The sequence below is a fragment of the Hypanus sabinus genome, chromosome 18 (assembly GCF_030144855.1).
Source record: "Hypanus sabinus isolate sHypSab1 chromosome 18, sHypSab1.hap1, whole genome shotgun sequence".
NCBI lineage: Eukaryota > Metazoa > Chordata > Chondrichthyes > Myliobatiformes > Dasyatidae > Hypanus > Hypanus sabinus.
The window spans coordinates 12,311,140-12,324,835 of NC_082723.1; the positions used below are offsets into that span (position 1 = coordinate 12,311,140).

At 39.9% G+C, this 13,696-nt stretch overlaps 1 long non-coding RNA gene across 1 annotated transcript; it reads left to right on the forward strand.

Moving 5' to 3' along the window:
* The first annotated feature begins 635 nt into the window (after nucleotides 1-635).
* LOC132407328 (uncharacterized) lies at nucleotides 636-13,074 on the forward strand. The gene is made up of 3 exons (XR_009516450.1): nucleotides 636-648; nucleotides 7,848-7,959; nucleotides 13,052-13,074. It is a non-coding gene; the product is annotated as an uncharacterized LOC132407328 (long non-coding RNA).
* The last annotated feature ends 622 nt before the right edge of the window (nucleotides 13,075-13,696 follow it).

The following is a 13,696-nucleotide window of genomic DNA, read 5'->3' on the forward strand; positions in this document are numbered from 1 at the left end:
TAACTGGAGTACAGTGTATATGTCAACATGTTTTACCTCGAGATTCATTTTCTTGGAGGCATTTAATGGAAAGTAACTACTGTAGAATTTATTAAAATCTAAATAACAAAGACTAACAAACAAACAATATGCAAAGTAAGGCAAGTCATGCAAATAATAAAAATAATTAAGTAAATAATACCGAGAACATGAGTTGTAGAGTCCTTTAAAGTGAGTTTGTAGGTTGTGGAGTTAGTTCAGTGTTGAGGTTAGTGACGTTATCCACCCTGGTTCAGTAGCAAGGAAAACAAGGAGGACAATCTCATAACTACTGAGGGTGTGGGTAGTGAGACGTCAGTCAGTAATTGAAGAGCAATGGAGAGGTCTTTATAATTTGACAGAGATCATTGCATTCTTTTTCTTACAGTACATTGCACACGTACTGTAAGTCCTAAGTACAAAGTTCCTGATAAATCGTTTACATGCTGGTAATTTGGCTGGTCCCCAGTAATGCTTACCAATGTTTATAGATGCACAGTAGAAAGCATCCTACCTGGATTGTTTGGGTCGGCAAGTGCTCTGCCTAGTGAAAGCATGTACCACCAGATTCAAAGACAGGTTCTATCCTGCTGTTAACAGATTCCTGAATGTACCTCTCATCTTCTAAAGGTGAATTCTTGACCTCTCAATCTTCCTCAATGTTGCCCTTGCATTTACCTGTTCTGCACTTTCTCTGTAGTGGCATATTTTGCTTTCTGATAACATGATGTACTTACATATGACTCGATCACCAGGGTGGCATGCAAAGAAAATTTTTTTCACCATACTTCAATGCAAGTGGCAGTAACAAACTGATGCCAATACTTCATTTGTTGCTCTGCCCATGGACAGAAGAGACTATGTGGCTTCTCCTCCTTTCTACTTGTCTGCACCAGCAGAATCAAGGGACACGGCTAACCTCTTTGTGCTTTTTCCAGTGATATCATCATTGCCCAATTATTTTCTAGGTACTGTTGTGTTCTTTGTAGGTACCATGGGTTACTAAGAACAAACCATATTCTGGACGAATTAAAACTTTTATTTAAAAGTAATCAGCAACTATGTTTAACACACAAGCTTCTCGATCATTCTCTCATTTCTGTGCATGCTCTGAACTCTCTCCAATCATGTTCTTACACGTCATTACACGTAATATCACCACATCTTCCTTCTCTTAAAAAGAAAAATTAGCAACATTAACCAAAGCAAATGCATAATTGAACATGTCTCTATCAGTCTCCCTGGGGGTTTACGAACACGAGTAGACCTTCTCAGTGGTTCACATAATTCTTGTGTTGCATTGTTATTTCCATGTTTTGTCTGGTCTGCATCAGTTAATGGAAACTCTGAAGTTTGCTCTTTCTTGAGATCTTTGTGATTACTTCTTAACACTGCTCCTTCTTCTGTTTGGACCATGTATGATCTGGGTTGTACTTCTTCAAGTACCGTAGCTTTCTGTGTCCATGTGTTCATTTTGTCTTGCATCCTTACTTCATCACCTTGTCCTTCAGATAAACGTCTCCTTAGATCAGTCAACTCACATTCCACTGCTTCCTTACACTGTGCCCACAGTGAGCATTCTTGCTCTAGACGGTGATGAAACTGAATCTCATATTCTCTCAGTGTCTCTTTCATTATCGCTTGCATTGAAGCAATCTCCTCCTGCCATTGCTTTTTCACATCATCAATTGCCTCCTGTTTGGTCGTCTGAGACACTGCAGCTACTGCTTTTATATTCTCCATGTCAGCATTTGCCTCCTTGAGCTGGACCTGCAGTCGAGGTACATCACCTTCTGTTGACTATAATGCAACGTTCTGTCGCTTCAGCTCTGTTTTCAGTTGATGGCGTAATGCAAAAGGTACTTTTCTACATGAGTGAACTACGGGTGGCACTGTTGTGTCAATTTTAATCGTATGCTCTCCTGGAAGACAACCAAGCCCTTTGAACAAATCCTCATACTCTTTCATCAAGTCACTGTATTCTGACTCTGTGTCACTGTCCAAGACTAAGTCTCTTTTCACCAAATTCAGTCTGTCACAGGCAGATCTACCCATTATTGACTGTACCTTCTTTGACACGACCACAAATGAAAGTGTGTGCACAACATTTTTATGTGATACTTTTGCCACGTATGTTCCTTTAACTGGAATGTCTGCACCTGAATACCCAGTTACTTTTATATTTGTCTGATGTAACTTTGGTCTTGCCTTTAATGCATTAAACTCAGACTCTGCAAGAATATTTACTTGCGCTCCAGTATCCAGTTTAAACAGAATATTGTTTTGGTTCACTTGCAATGGAATAGTCCAGTCATTCTTATTTTCACAAAGCACATTGATATAAAACTCCTCATGTTCATTTTCAAGCACTGCATTTACATGTTTTATTCCCTGTAACAGCATGAAAAATGATTACTCTTACCACAGTCGTTGCACACTTTCCAATACATTGGATGCATTTTAGGTCAGTGCTTCCACCCACAGCGGTCACAAAGATTTTTTCTTTCAGATGACATCATGTTCTCTGTCAGTTTTGTTGCCATTTCATTATTTTTTCTAACATGTTCGCAGTTATTCACAACGTGTATGCTGTAGTTCTCAATAAAAAGCTCTTTTGCCTGCTACTTTACGGACGCAGAAGCTTTGCAGAGAATCAAAGCTTTTCCCAAATTTACACCTGGTTCTCTCAGACCATTATCCAGAATGCCACAAACAATTCTGTCTTTAATGAGAGAGTCTGTCAGTTCTGCAAACTTGCATGTTTTACTGCAGTTTCTCAACTCCATAACAAATTGATCAATCGTTTGACCAACTCTCTACTTACAAGTATAAAATTTGCATCACTCTTACGTCACATTGCGCTTCGGTATACAAAATGCTTCAAATTTGTCGATGATCACTTCTAGATTTAAATTATCTCCATTCTCAAAAGTAAAATGGTTATATACCTCAATCACATGGAGTAGGATCACTGCTTTTGCTTTTTCTGTTTTATTTTCTGCTCCAATAGCCAATAAATAAATTTCAAAATGCTGTTTGAATCTTCCAGTTTTCAGCCACGTTTCCAGTCAGCTGAAGCATTGATGGGGGTTGCAAAATTTCCATTTTTAAAGCTGTTAGCAAACAACAAAGAAGTTTGCGCTCTTTTTTCCCGATTATCTTCACTTCTCCCGTGTTAGCGAAACATATTATTCTTCCAGACCAACTTTTGACACCACATTGTGTTCTTTGTACCATGGGTTACTCAGGAAGAAACATATTCTGGAAAAATTAAAACTTTCATTTAACAGCAAACAGCAGCCATGTTTAACACACAAGCTTCTCGATCATTCTCTCATTTCTGCGCATGCTCTGAGCTCTCTCCAATCACGTTCTTACACATCATTGCACGTGATATCACCACAGATACCTGCATGAGCATCGATTTCTCTGGCCTGGTGATTTCTCCCCTTTCCCTCCTCTCTTCTTCTATTCCCCATTCTGGTTACTCTCTCACCCCTTCCCTTCTTTTCTTCATCTTCCCATCACCAGGCTGGAGTCGTGGGTCTTGGACAAAGTTTAATTGACACCATGTGTGAGTTGGACTTTACAGTTCATGTTACATGTGCCTATGTGCCTGTGGTTTCTGATTATTTCTCTCCTTTGTACGTTTTTGATCAGGGCAGAGTGGCTCTGCAGTCTGTGAACGACTCAGTGTTAAATTGAACTGAAATTAACTAAATTGAACATTCCTTGACTGTTTCAATGTGGTTTGATGTTTTATAGACTGATTTTTTTTCTTGTTTTTTTTTAACCATCTGCGTGATTTGTTCTTTTTTTTGCACGTTAAGTATTTGTTTTCTTGAAGGGGTTCTGTAGTATTTCTTTGTTTAGAGGCTATCTGTGGAAAGACGAATAGCAGGGTTGTATAATACATACTTTGAATCTTTACTTTTCCACCTATCACTCCTAGCTTCTTACTCCATCTCCCCTTCCCCACCCACCCACCACCTCCCTGACCTGGTCTCACCTATCATCTGCCAGCTTGTTCTCATTCCCTTCTTATTCTGGCTGCTTCCCCCTTCCTTTCCAGTCCTGTTAAGGATCTTGTTCTGAAATGTTGACCTCCACAGATGCTGCCTGACATGCCAAGTTCCTTCAGCATTGTGTCTATATTGCTCAGGATTTCCAGCATTTGCAGAATCTCGTGCATATAAAGAAGCTGCTTAGACTGCATCTGTGCAGGATTACCCTGTTTCCTCCTTTCAGAAAAGTTTCAATCTCAGAATCAGAATCAGGCTTATGTTGTGTGTTGTGAAACTTACTGTCCATTTGCGACAGCAGTACAATGCAATACATAATAATAGAAAAAAGTGAATTACAGTAAGTATATAAATATTAAATAGTTACATTCAATAAGTAGTGCTAAAAGTAGAAATAAAAAAGTAGTGAGATAGTGTTCAATGTCCATTCAGAAATCAGAGGGGAAGAAGCTGCTGGCATTTTAAAATTTCACACAATACTTTGCAACCTGATTGTTTTTTTGCATTAATGTGTTGTTTTGCATAATTTTTTCTGCCTTAGTGTCTTCTATAATTTATACATGATTAATGTTCTGTTTGTTGCCTGAATCTATGCACCTGTAATACTGCTGCAAGTAGGTTTTTATTGTACCTGCAGCTTAATTTGCTTGTGAACTTGACTTAGCCTGATCTTTGCAAAATATTAATGGCTTCAGTTGTCTGAATCAAAGAATTTACTTGCAGCTTGATGGATGTAGATTTTCGCTTATTGATTTTTTCATAGGATGTGAATGCCTCTAACAATACCAGCATTTATTGTCCCTGAACTGAAGATGTTGTTCAAAGTCAACCACCTCTGTGCCTCTGCATCTGTCGAAACAGTTCAAGGTTATTAAGTTAAATATATGCCTGCAAAATCATTCCATCCTGTGCATCAGAAGAGAAAGTAGCATTATTTATTTAGAAAGTTCATCCTTTAATTACTGAGTTCATTAATGTGTTAGCTGTTTTTTTTCAGTGATTCATTTGCCTCTGTAGTACGAATCAGAATATGAGTTAATTATGTTAAGTACCCCGTAACTGGGTGCCTGACCAGCAGAGAAAGAAGAATCCGTTGGAGTCTGGTGGTACCAAACTAAAGGTGTTTATTAGTAAACTACACAATACAATATCAAAAATGCAAATATACATATAAAACAAGTTAGCAGAAATAAACCTAATAATAATAATAATAATAAGCAACAATAAACAAGCTATATCGATGTCTAGGGGTAAATGAATTGTCATAGGAAAGTATAGAGTTCAGTTCATAAATGCTGAGGTGGTTATGGTTGTTGTATTGAAATCGTTGGAGAGAGAGCGAGAGCGAGCGAGAGGTAACAGCAACAGCTGCGGCAGGCAAGCATTCCGTTGCTTTCTTAATCCCTCGTATCGTTGTGGTCATTCAGTTATGACCCCTCTGTTCTTCAGCTAGACCATTCGTCTGTGGTGGACTCATCACTCTGGCATGAGTGGACACACACACAAGTCCCCACTGGCCCTGCTGTAACACTGTGAGCTTTACTGACTGATCTCCTGGTTCCGTCTCCGAAGCCCCCACCTTTCTGTGGGTTCCCAACACTCAGTCAGTGTCCACTGGTGTGTCTGAAGGGTGTCTCTCCAGACCTGTCTTTTATCCCCACTCACGGGGTCTCAGCTATCCATCAACTCTGAATGACCGTGTCTATCAAATCAGGCCACTCCTGCTATCTCCTGAGGAATGTTAACGAGCAAAGTAAAGTCCTTGTAGTGGAAGGTAAATAATCCAGGAAGAGTCAAAATACAGTAAATCAACAGTCTCTCTCCCCCTCTTGTCTATAGCAGATGTTCTTGCCTGTGTTTCATCTCTCTCTCTCATGAGCAGCAAAGCAGCAGCAATAGTTCGTAGTTCTCAGGAGGGGGGTTGGGAATGGTTAACTCTGCACCCCATTGACCATCAGGTTGGTTCATCACTCATAACAATTAAATCAATCACAAACACAAAGAAGCCTACCAATGCTGGAAATCCAGAGTAACACACACAAAATACTAAAATTCATTGTTCCCCTTTTAATACATTCCAGTAGGTCAGGCAGTGTCTATGGAAAAGAGTAAAAAGTCAACATTTAAGGCCGAGACTCTTCATCAGGATTTAATTAGATGAATTATTGTTTTTTGTTTTTCTTCATAAATTGTGGAATAAACATAGAATAGATTGCAATTTCCATCTATGTCACACTACATAACCGTACTATCAACTGCTTTATTATTTTTCAGTTCTCTGACAGTTCCTGTTCCAATTCTTTCATCTTTTTTTCTGTCATTCACTCTTTGGAGGGTTTTCTTCTGTTTCGAGGATGTCTGTGGAGAGTAAGAATTTCAGGTTGTAGATAGATTACATTTTCTGATATTAAGTGGAACTATTGAATTATCCCACTATCAGTAATGCAATGTGGTTTTTGTGGTTCAAATGTCCAAATACGTAAACACAAAATAAGATTATCGATCTTGAAAATACTTGCATGAAGGTAGAAAGTCAAAAATCGGTGCTTAAGTTTAGTGGAAAAAAATTGCCAGCTGGAGCAGACTCCAGTTAAGAGTCAATATAAACAAGACCATAAGACAGAGGATCAGAATTTGGCCATTTGACCCATCGAGTCTGCTCCGCCATTCAATCAGGGCTGATCCTTTTTTCCTTCTCCTCAACCCCATTTTCTGTCCTTCCCCCCCGTAACCTTTGATGCCGTGTCCAATCAAGAACCTATCAATCTCTGCCTTAAATACACTCAATGACCTGGCCTCCACAGCTGCACGTGGCAACAAATTCCACAAATTCACCATCGTCTGGCTAAAGAAATTTAATCCCATCCTACAGACTACACTGATCTTCCAAGGATAACTTCTCCCTTTTCCTCCGACTCACTGGAGTACACAACACTATCAATAGCAAACCAACCAAGAGAAAACCCAAATCAAGGTGCACTGATTCGAGGCATAAATAACATATGACACATTTTCCCCTGTCCATTTAGTCTCCTGTGATACTACACAAGGGATAGGTTAAATCAGCTGTGGTTGCCAAAGATAAGGAAGAGCCAGTGGTACAGAGAGTTGAGCAGGTTGGGGTTTGTAGAGATATCATTCAGTCCCCAGTTTAATGTCACATAGCCTTCTCTTACTAAAGGCTTCTAACAAGGCAAATGATAAATCAGAGCCTATTAGCTAACTTTTGAATTCATGAAGTTGTCCAGGTGATCAAGAGACAATGGAGGAGAACTGTTAGAGGAGGTTGTCGTGGTTGGATGTGTTGGGTTAATAAGGACAAGAAGGAACAATTTAAAGCAGTGAACAGTTGTAGTTTGATTATGGGAGACAAGTTGATGTATTCAGACTTGCATCTGAGGTGGAGGTGCACATGAATTGGAGAAGCAAGAACATGCTGAAATTCGTTGTTCCCCCTTTAATACATTCCAGTTTATGGAAATGGAACTTCTTTATGAAGCAGTCGCTGTATGTGCTTATTTTTGGAGTCAGCTTCTCCATCTGGTGGTTAACCAAAGAACCTCAATCAATCTTCAGCTAAGTGGGTAGTGCCTTCTGGTGGTCTCAGCCCAACCAACACGTTTATAATTCATATTAATTAGAAAAACAACTATCTGAGGAAACAGATTTAAGATAATTATAATAAGATCCAAAAAGGGAATTCGAAAAAAAACTTTCACCAAAGGATGGTCAGATTTATAATTCTCAGAATCCACACTGAATCAGGTTTATCATCACTGACATGTCATAAATTATTTTGTTTTGCAGCAGCAGTATAATGCAAGACATTAAAGTTACTACAAATTACAAAATAAATAAATACCGCAAAAGATGAATAATGAGGTAGTGTTCATTGCTTCATGAACCATTCAGAAATATGGTAAGTAGAGGGGAAGAAACTGTTCTTAAAACATTGAGTGTGGGTCTTCAAGCTCCACCTGCCCCTCCTCCCAGATGGTAGAAACGCGGAGGGCATAGTTTGGATAGTGAGAGTCATTAATGGTGGATGCCGCCTTCTTCAGGCACTGTCTCCTGGAGATGTCCCAGTTGGTGGGGAGGGTTGTGCCTGTGAGGGAATTGGCTGAGTTCACGAAGCTCTCAGCCTCTTGCAGTCCTGTGCTTTGAAGACACTTCCATGGAAATGCACGATGTAAATTCTAGTCCTTTTAATTATAATCTACACATGCATTGGAACAACCATTGAAGTTACTTCAACAGCATGTCTGAGGAGGGCAATAACAGCAAATGTCATCCTGGCTTGTATGTGTGATCTCTTTCCTTCAATTACTAATGCCCACTTAATACCACTGGCAAAATATCATCAGCAAAGGAATTATAAACCTTCCGGGAAAGAGGCGAAAATGTATGCTTGTGGTATTACTGACATCGGAGACATATAAATCTGAGGTAAGTGGAATCTGTCATGCCATTTAAAAACAATTATATTGTTGCTTCAGGAGAAGAATGTTAAATAGTATGCTTCAAGATGGTGAGTGAAAATTTTCTGGGTGGTTTACACGGACAGAACTCGATAGCTGTAAAATTGCATATTGATTGGTCTGTTTCCATAATAAATAACAGTTGTGAAATTCTGATAATCAAATTATAATATTCAAATATTCCGATGGGCTTTGCCAGTGCAGAGCCTCACAAGAAGTGATGCCATGGAAGCAATCTTTATGAATTGTGGCCAAAAACTTAAAGAAGGAAAGGGAGATTGGGAGGGCATTTCTATTCATTAAGGCCTGCTGGGAAGAAAGAATGCAGGTTATGCATAAGCAGAGGTACTGTAGCTCCTGGAGATCTGAAATAAGAACAGAAAATGGTGCGTCACAGACTGTCAGTGCATGGAGAAGCTGCATTGATTTTTCAGGTCTTTGATCATGCAAGCTGCCAATAATGTAACAGGAAAAACATTCCACACAAGTGAGCAATTCCAACTCTCAGAGCTCTCTCACCTTGAACTTTGTGTTACTGGCTTCCAGCAGAAGCATGAAAATTTGCTTTGTGTGTAACATTTACCCAACAGGCTGGTTTATGTCTAGGGGAATAAGGAGATCCAGCCACTCACCAACCCACCTCCCGTACACGCAGGTGCTGTGAGAATCGAGTTTTATGCCTCGCGCCCGCCAACAGTATCAAACCCACAACAAATACCGTTATGAAATACACTTTAAAGAGTTTACTAAAATTAAAAGAGTAGTAGGCAATACAATATATATATACAAGGAAAAAACAAAAGGCGCCACTTATCAAAGTTCAGTCTGTTTACTGCACTCGTTGGAGCTCAATCAACGAACCAATCGACCCATCTGGCCGTTGCACCTGGGACCACCCCGGTGGTCTTACGAGCAGTCCAGCACACGTCCACCTTCCTCGGCCTCTTCCTCCCACCAAAAACCCGTGAAAACCCCTCCCCCAAGTTCCCAGCATCACAAGACACAATAACATTCCCCATTGATTAACAAATGAATACAATTACCATATCAGCCATTCTAAAGTGAAACAACGGCGAGAGAAACACTTATCTGACAAAGAAGCATTCCTACTTGTAACAAACCAAAGAGGCCATTTTGGGTAACATACACAGGACATTGTACATGCGGTTAAACAAATAATGTAATGATAACAAGTTGTCCCCCTGACTGTTCTCCAAGTTCCCATCCGCTAATAACTTTTGCCTTGATCAAAAAGTGGTCGCACCAGCACAGTTGAAAGAACGCATACGGTAAAATTGTTCACGGGAGCATTGCAATGTGACTGCTGTGAAAGCACCTCAGGACAGTGTTAACCCAATTCTATTGCCTTCGCATCTATTTTGGCTGCTGGATAAAGAAAAGTCTGAAAATTAAGAAATTGCTCAGAAAGGAGTTAAAGTTAAAAGAAAGAGTGAAGAATTGTAAGTAATCATAGCATTTATTTATTCTAGTGGGGACGGGGCTTCATCCTGCCCGTTACTAGGCAGGTTGGTTGGGAGAGAGAGGGGACCGAGTTTACAGCCATGATGGTTCTGCTCCAATGTTGTTGCAGGATAGAGAGTTGGAGCAGGCTCTGAATTGCTCGGTCTCCTGCATGAGTGTCCATTTGCCTCCATTCACACTCAAAATGCTGGAGGAACTCAGCAGGTCAGGCAGCATCGATGGTGGAAAATGACCAGTCAGACCCTTCACTAGGACTGGGAAAGAAGGGGGCAGAAACCATAATGAGAAGGTGGGGGAAGGAGAAGAACCCAAGTTAGCAGGTGATCAGTGAGACCAGTTGAGGGGGAAGTTGGGTGAAGAGGAGGGGCTCATGAAAGAGAGTGATGTGAGGACTTGATGATAGGTGAAAGAGGTAAAGAACTGAAGAAGAAGGAATCTGACAGGAGAAGACAGAAGACCATGAGAGAAAGGGAAGGCTGCTGGTTTAGTGTATGTAATATTTCAGTAATATTGTAAATATATTGTTAAATTAAGAATTCTTTGTTTGAGTTAAAGACGCGGTTTCAAATTGACATCTATCACAAATAGGATTTATATAAGGATAAAAATGAGCTAATTTATCCTTGGACATATGTGCCCTATGTACGACCTTGAATTGTATTAATGAATGTTTGGCACATATCGAAGATGTATTAACTAATTGAAGAATTCTATCCCAATTCTCAATAGAAATAATAAGATTAAGCTCTCTTTCCCAATCATTTTTGGTCTTATAAAGGGGCTCTGAATGTATCTTCATAATTATATTATAAAGTTTTGATATAAGCCCTTTTTGAAAAGGGTTTAATGCAAACAAACTCTCCAAAATATCTGAAGGCACAAAATTTGGAAACGTTGGAAGTACAGTACTTAAAAAATGCCTAATCTGCACAAGGAGACATTGAAGCCTTGGTCTTGAACCTTACTGATTAGTATTCAGTGGATGATGGTATTGAATGCTGGGCTATAGTCGATAAAAAGCACCTGGATATGTATTTTTGCTGTCCAGATGTTCCAGCATTGTGTGAAGAGCCAATGAGATGGCATCTGCTGTGAACCTTTGTTCCAGTAGGCAAATTGGAGTGGATCCTAGCCACTTTTCTGGTAGGACTTCGTATGTTTCATCACCAGCCTCTCAAAGCACTTTATCACTGTGGATGTAAGTGTTAATAGTTGGTTTTCATTGAGGAAAAACTTAACAGTGGCAACAAGAAAGTTTTAAAACAAATCTGAGACAACTACCCACATGTTGCAGTGCAGCACATTTTTCTTCGGAATTAAAAAAAAGCAGAAAATGGATGAAATTAACAAGTAATGCATACCACCACAGGTCCATAAACAGTGAATACCAGGTGATAATATTAAATATAAAAAAAACAGAATAGCTGGCTACTTCAGAAAGATAGACATGCTCAATTGCACAACAGATAACTGGATGATCTATACTGAACAAATTGAGCAATATTTTGAAGCAAATGAAATAGCCGATGGAAGATGACTGTCAGTGTTGCTGAGTGCAATGGGTGAAAAAGCATGTAGTTTGCTTAGAAGATTAACTCTTCTAACCAAACTAGCCAAAATGAGCTTTGCTGCTATTGTGAACATGATGTAGGAACATTCAGAACTGAGACCATTGATGATTGCAGAACAATTTAGGTTTTATAGGTAGAATCAAAAAGAAGGGGAGTCCATTTCAGCTTACATGGCTGAATTGAAGAAATTGTCTGAGATGACAAGTGTCAGTCAGTGATGAGCTCAATGAGTGATTGTTTAGTTTGTGGCATCTTAAAAGAAAGAATTGAAAACAGCTGATAACTGAAGCACAAGTCACGTTTAAAAGAGCAGTTGAAATAACTGTATCAATGGAAACAGGCAAAGGCACATTTGAATTGCAGTCAGGAATGAAAGTTAGTGTGAAAAAAATTGCAGCATCTTGACAGAGGATTATCAGGCTGAACAAATCATGTTACCATTGTGGTAGAAGTTCACATACAGAGACCAATGCAGGTTTAAAGGTGAATCTTAAAGAAAATGCAATAAAGTAGGACATATACTTTACAAAGAGCATGTTGGGCAGCCAAAAATAAATGCACTGCACAAGGAAAAGAAAAAAAAAAATAAAACCAAGTTGCATTTTCAAAAGAGCACTAATCTGCATGCTGTTGATGAAAAACTTGATAATGCTGAGAGTGACACAGATTTACAATGTGAAATTAACAGGAGACGTAGTATGGCTTACTCTAAAAGTGAGTGGCAAATTGACTAAAATGGAATTGGACACTGGCTCAGCTGTTTTAGTCGAGTTTGAATGAGTTTGAATGGCATTTCAAAGATACTGAACTGAAGCCCACAGATGTCCAACTAAGAACTTACACTGGAGAAAAGATAACTCCTGTGGGAATGACTTTTGTAACGGTGAAATACAACAACCAACAAGCTATGTTGGGCTTGTATGTGGTAAAAACAGGAGGGCTGGCACTGTGGGCTGTAATTGGCTGAGACAACTTTGATTGGAGGTATTTCCACTATTTGAATGCTACGTCCCCTGTAATGGAGTCAACCAAAAGTGAATTAAGAAAGGCACTGGATGATGCTACATCAGTGCTCAAAGATGGCATTGCAAAACTCAAAACAAACACAGACAAATGCTAAAGATGTGGCAAGGTTGTCGCCCGATGTGGCACAGGACATGGAGAGCAACTACCTAAGCAGCATGAGATGGCTTTCCAAAAGGTAACAGAAATGGTGATGTCAGACACTGTACTCACACATCATTCAGCAAAGCTTACCTGTGGTGTAGGTGAAGTCGTGTCACATGTAACGAGTGATGGAAGTGAACGCCCCATAGCCTTTGCATTACATTCCCTACCACTGCGGAGAAAAAATATGCACAGATTGACAGAGAGGCCCTGAGTCTGGTTTGGTGTGTATAATGTTTCAACATGTACCTGTCCGGGAGAGTTTATCCTCATTACTGACCATCAATCACCGGTGTCCATTTTCAATCCACAGAAGGGTGATCCACTATCAGCGGCAGCATGAATGCAGAGATGGGCTCTGTTTCCTAGAGGACACAATTACAAGATTAGATTCAAGAGGACAACTAATCAAAGAAATGAGGATGGATTGTCTCTTTACCCTTGGAAAAGGAAATACCTGAAAAATTGGCAAAAGTGGACACTCCTCTTGATGTCCCTATTATGGCAGAGATGATCCAAAGGGAAATCAGAAAAGATCCCACTCTGTCTTGGGTCTACATGGCTGGAATATGCAGCAGTAACTTTTACCAGCGCTGGGATGAACTTGCCCTGGATGGAGGTTGCCTTATGTGGGGATTGAGAGTTGTTGTATCATCCAAGTTGAGAGCTGAAGTGGCATGGTCAAAATGAAAGCGTTGACTTGAAACTTTTTCTGGTGGCCTGGGATAGATCGACAGCTCGAGCAGCTTGCCATGCACCGTGTGGGATGCCAACATGTTCAGGAGATGCGTAGAGAAGTGCCTCTCTATCCCTGGGAATGGCCTGCATTGCCCTTGCAGAGGATTCATGTGAATTTTGCTGGACTATTCATGAGCACAAATTTTGTGCTAGCAGTGGATGCAACTACAAAGTGTTCCCAATAGCCTTCACCACAGCCTTGCATATTGCTCAAGGCGTA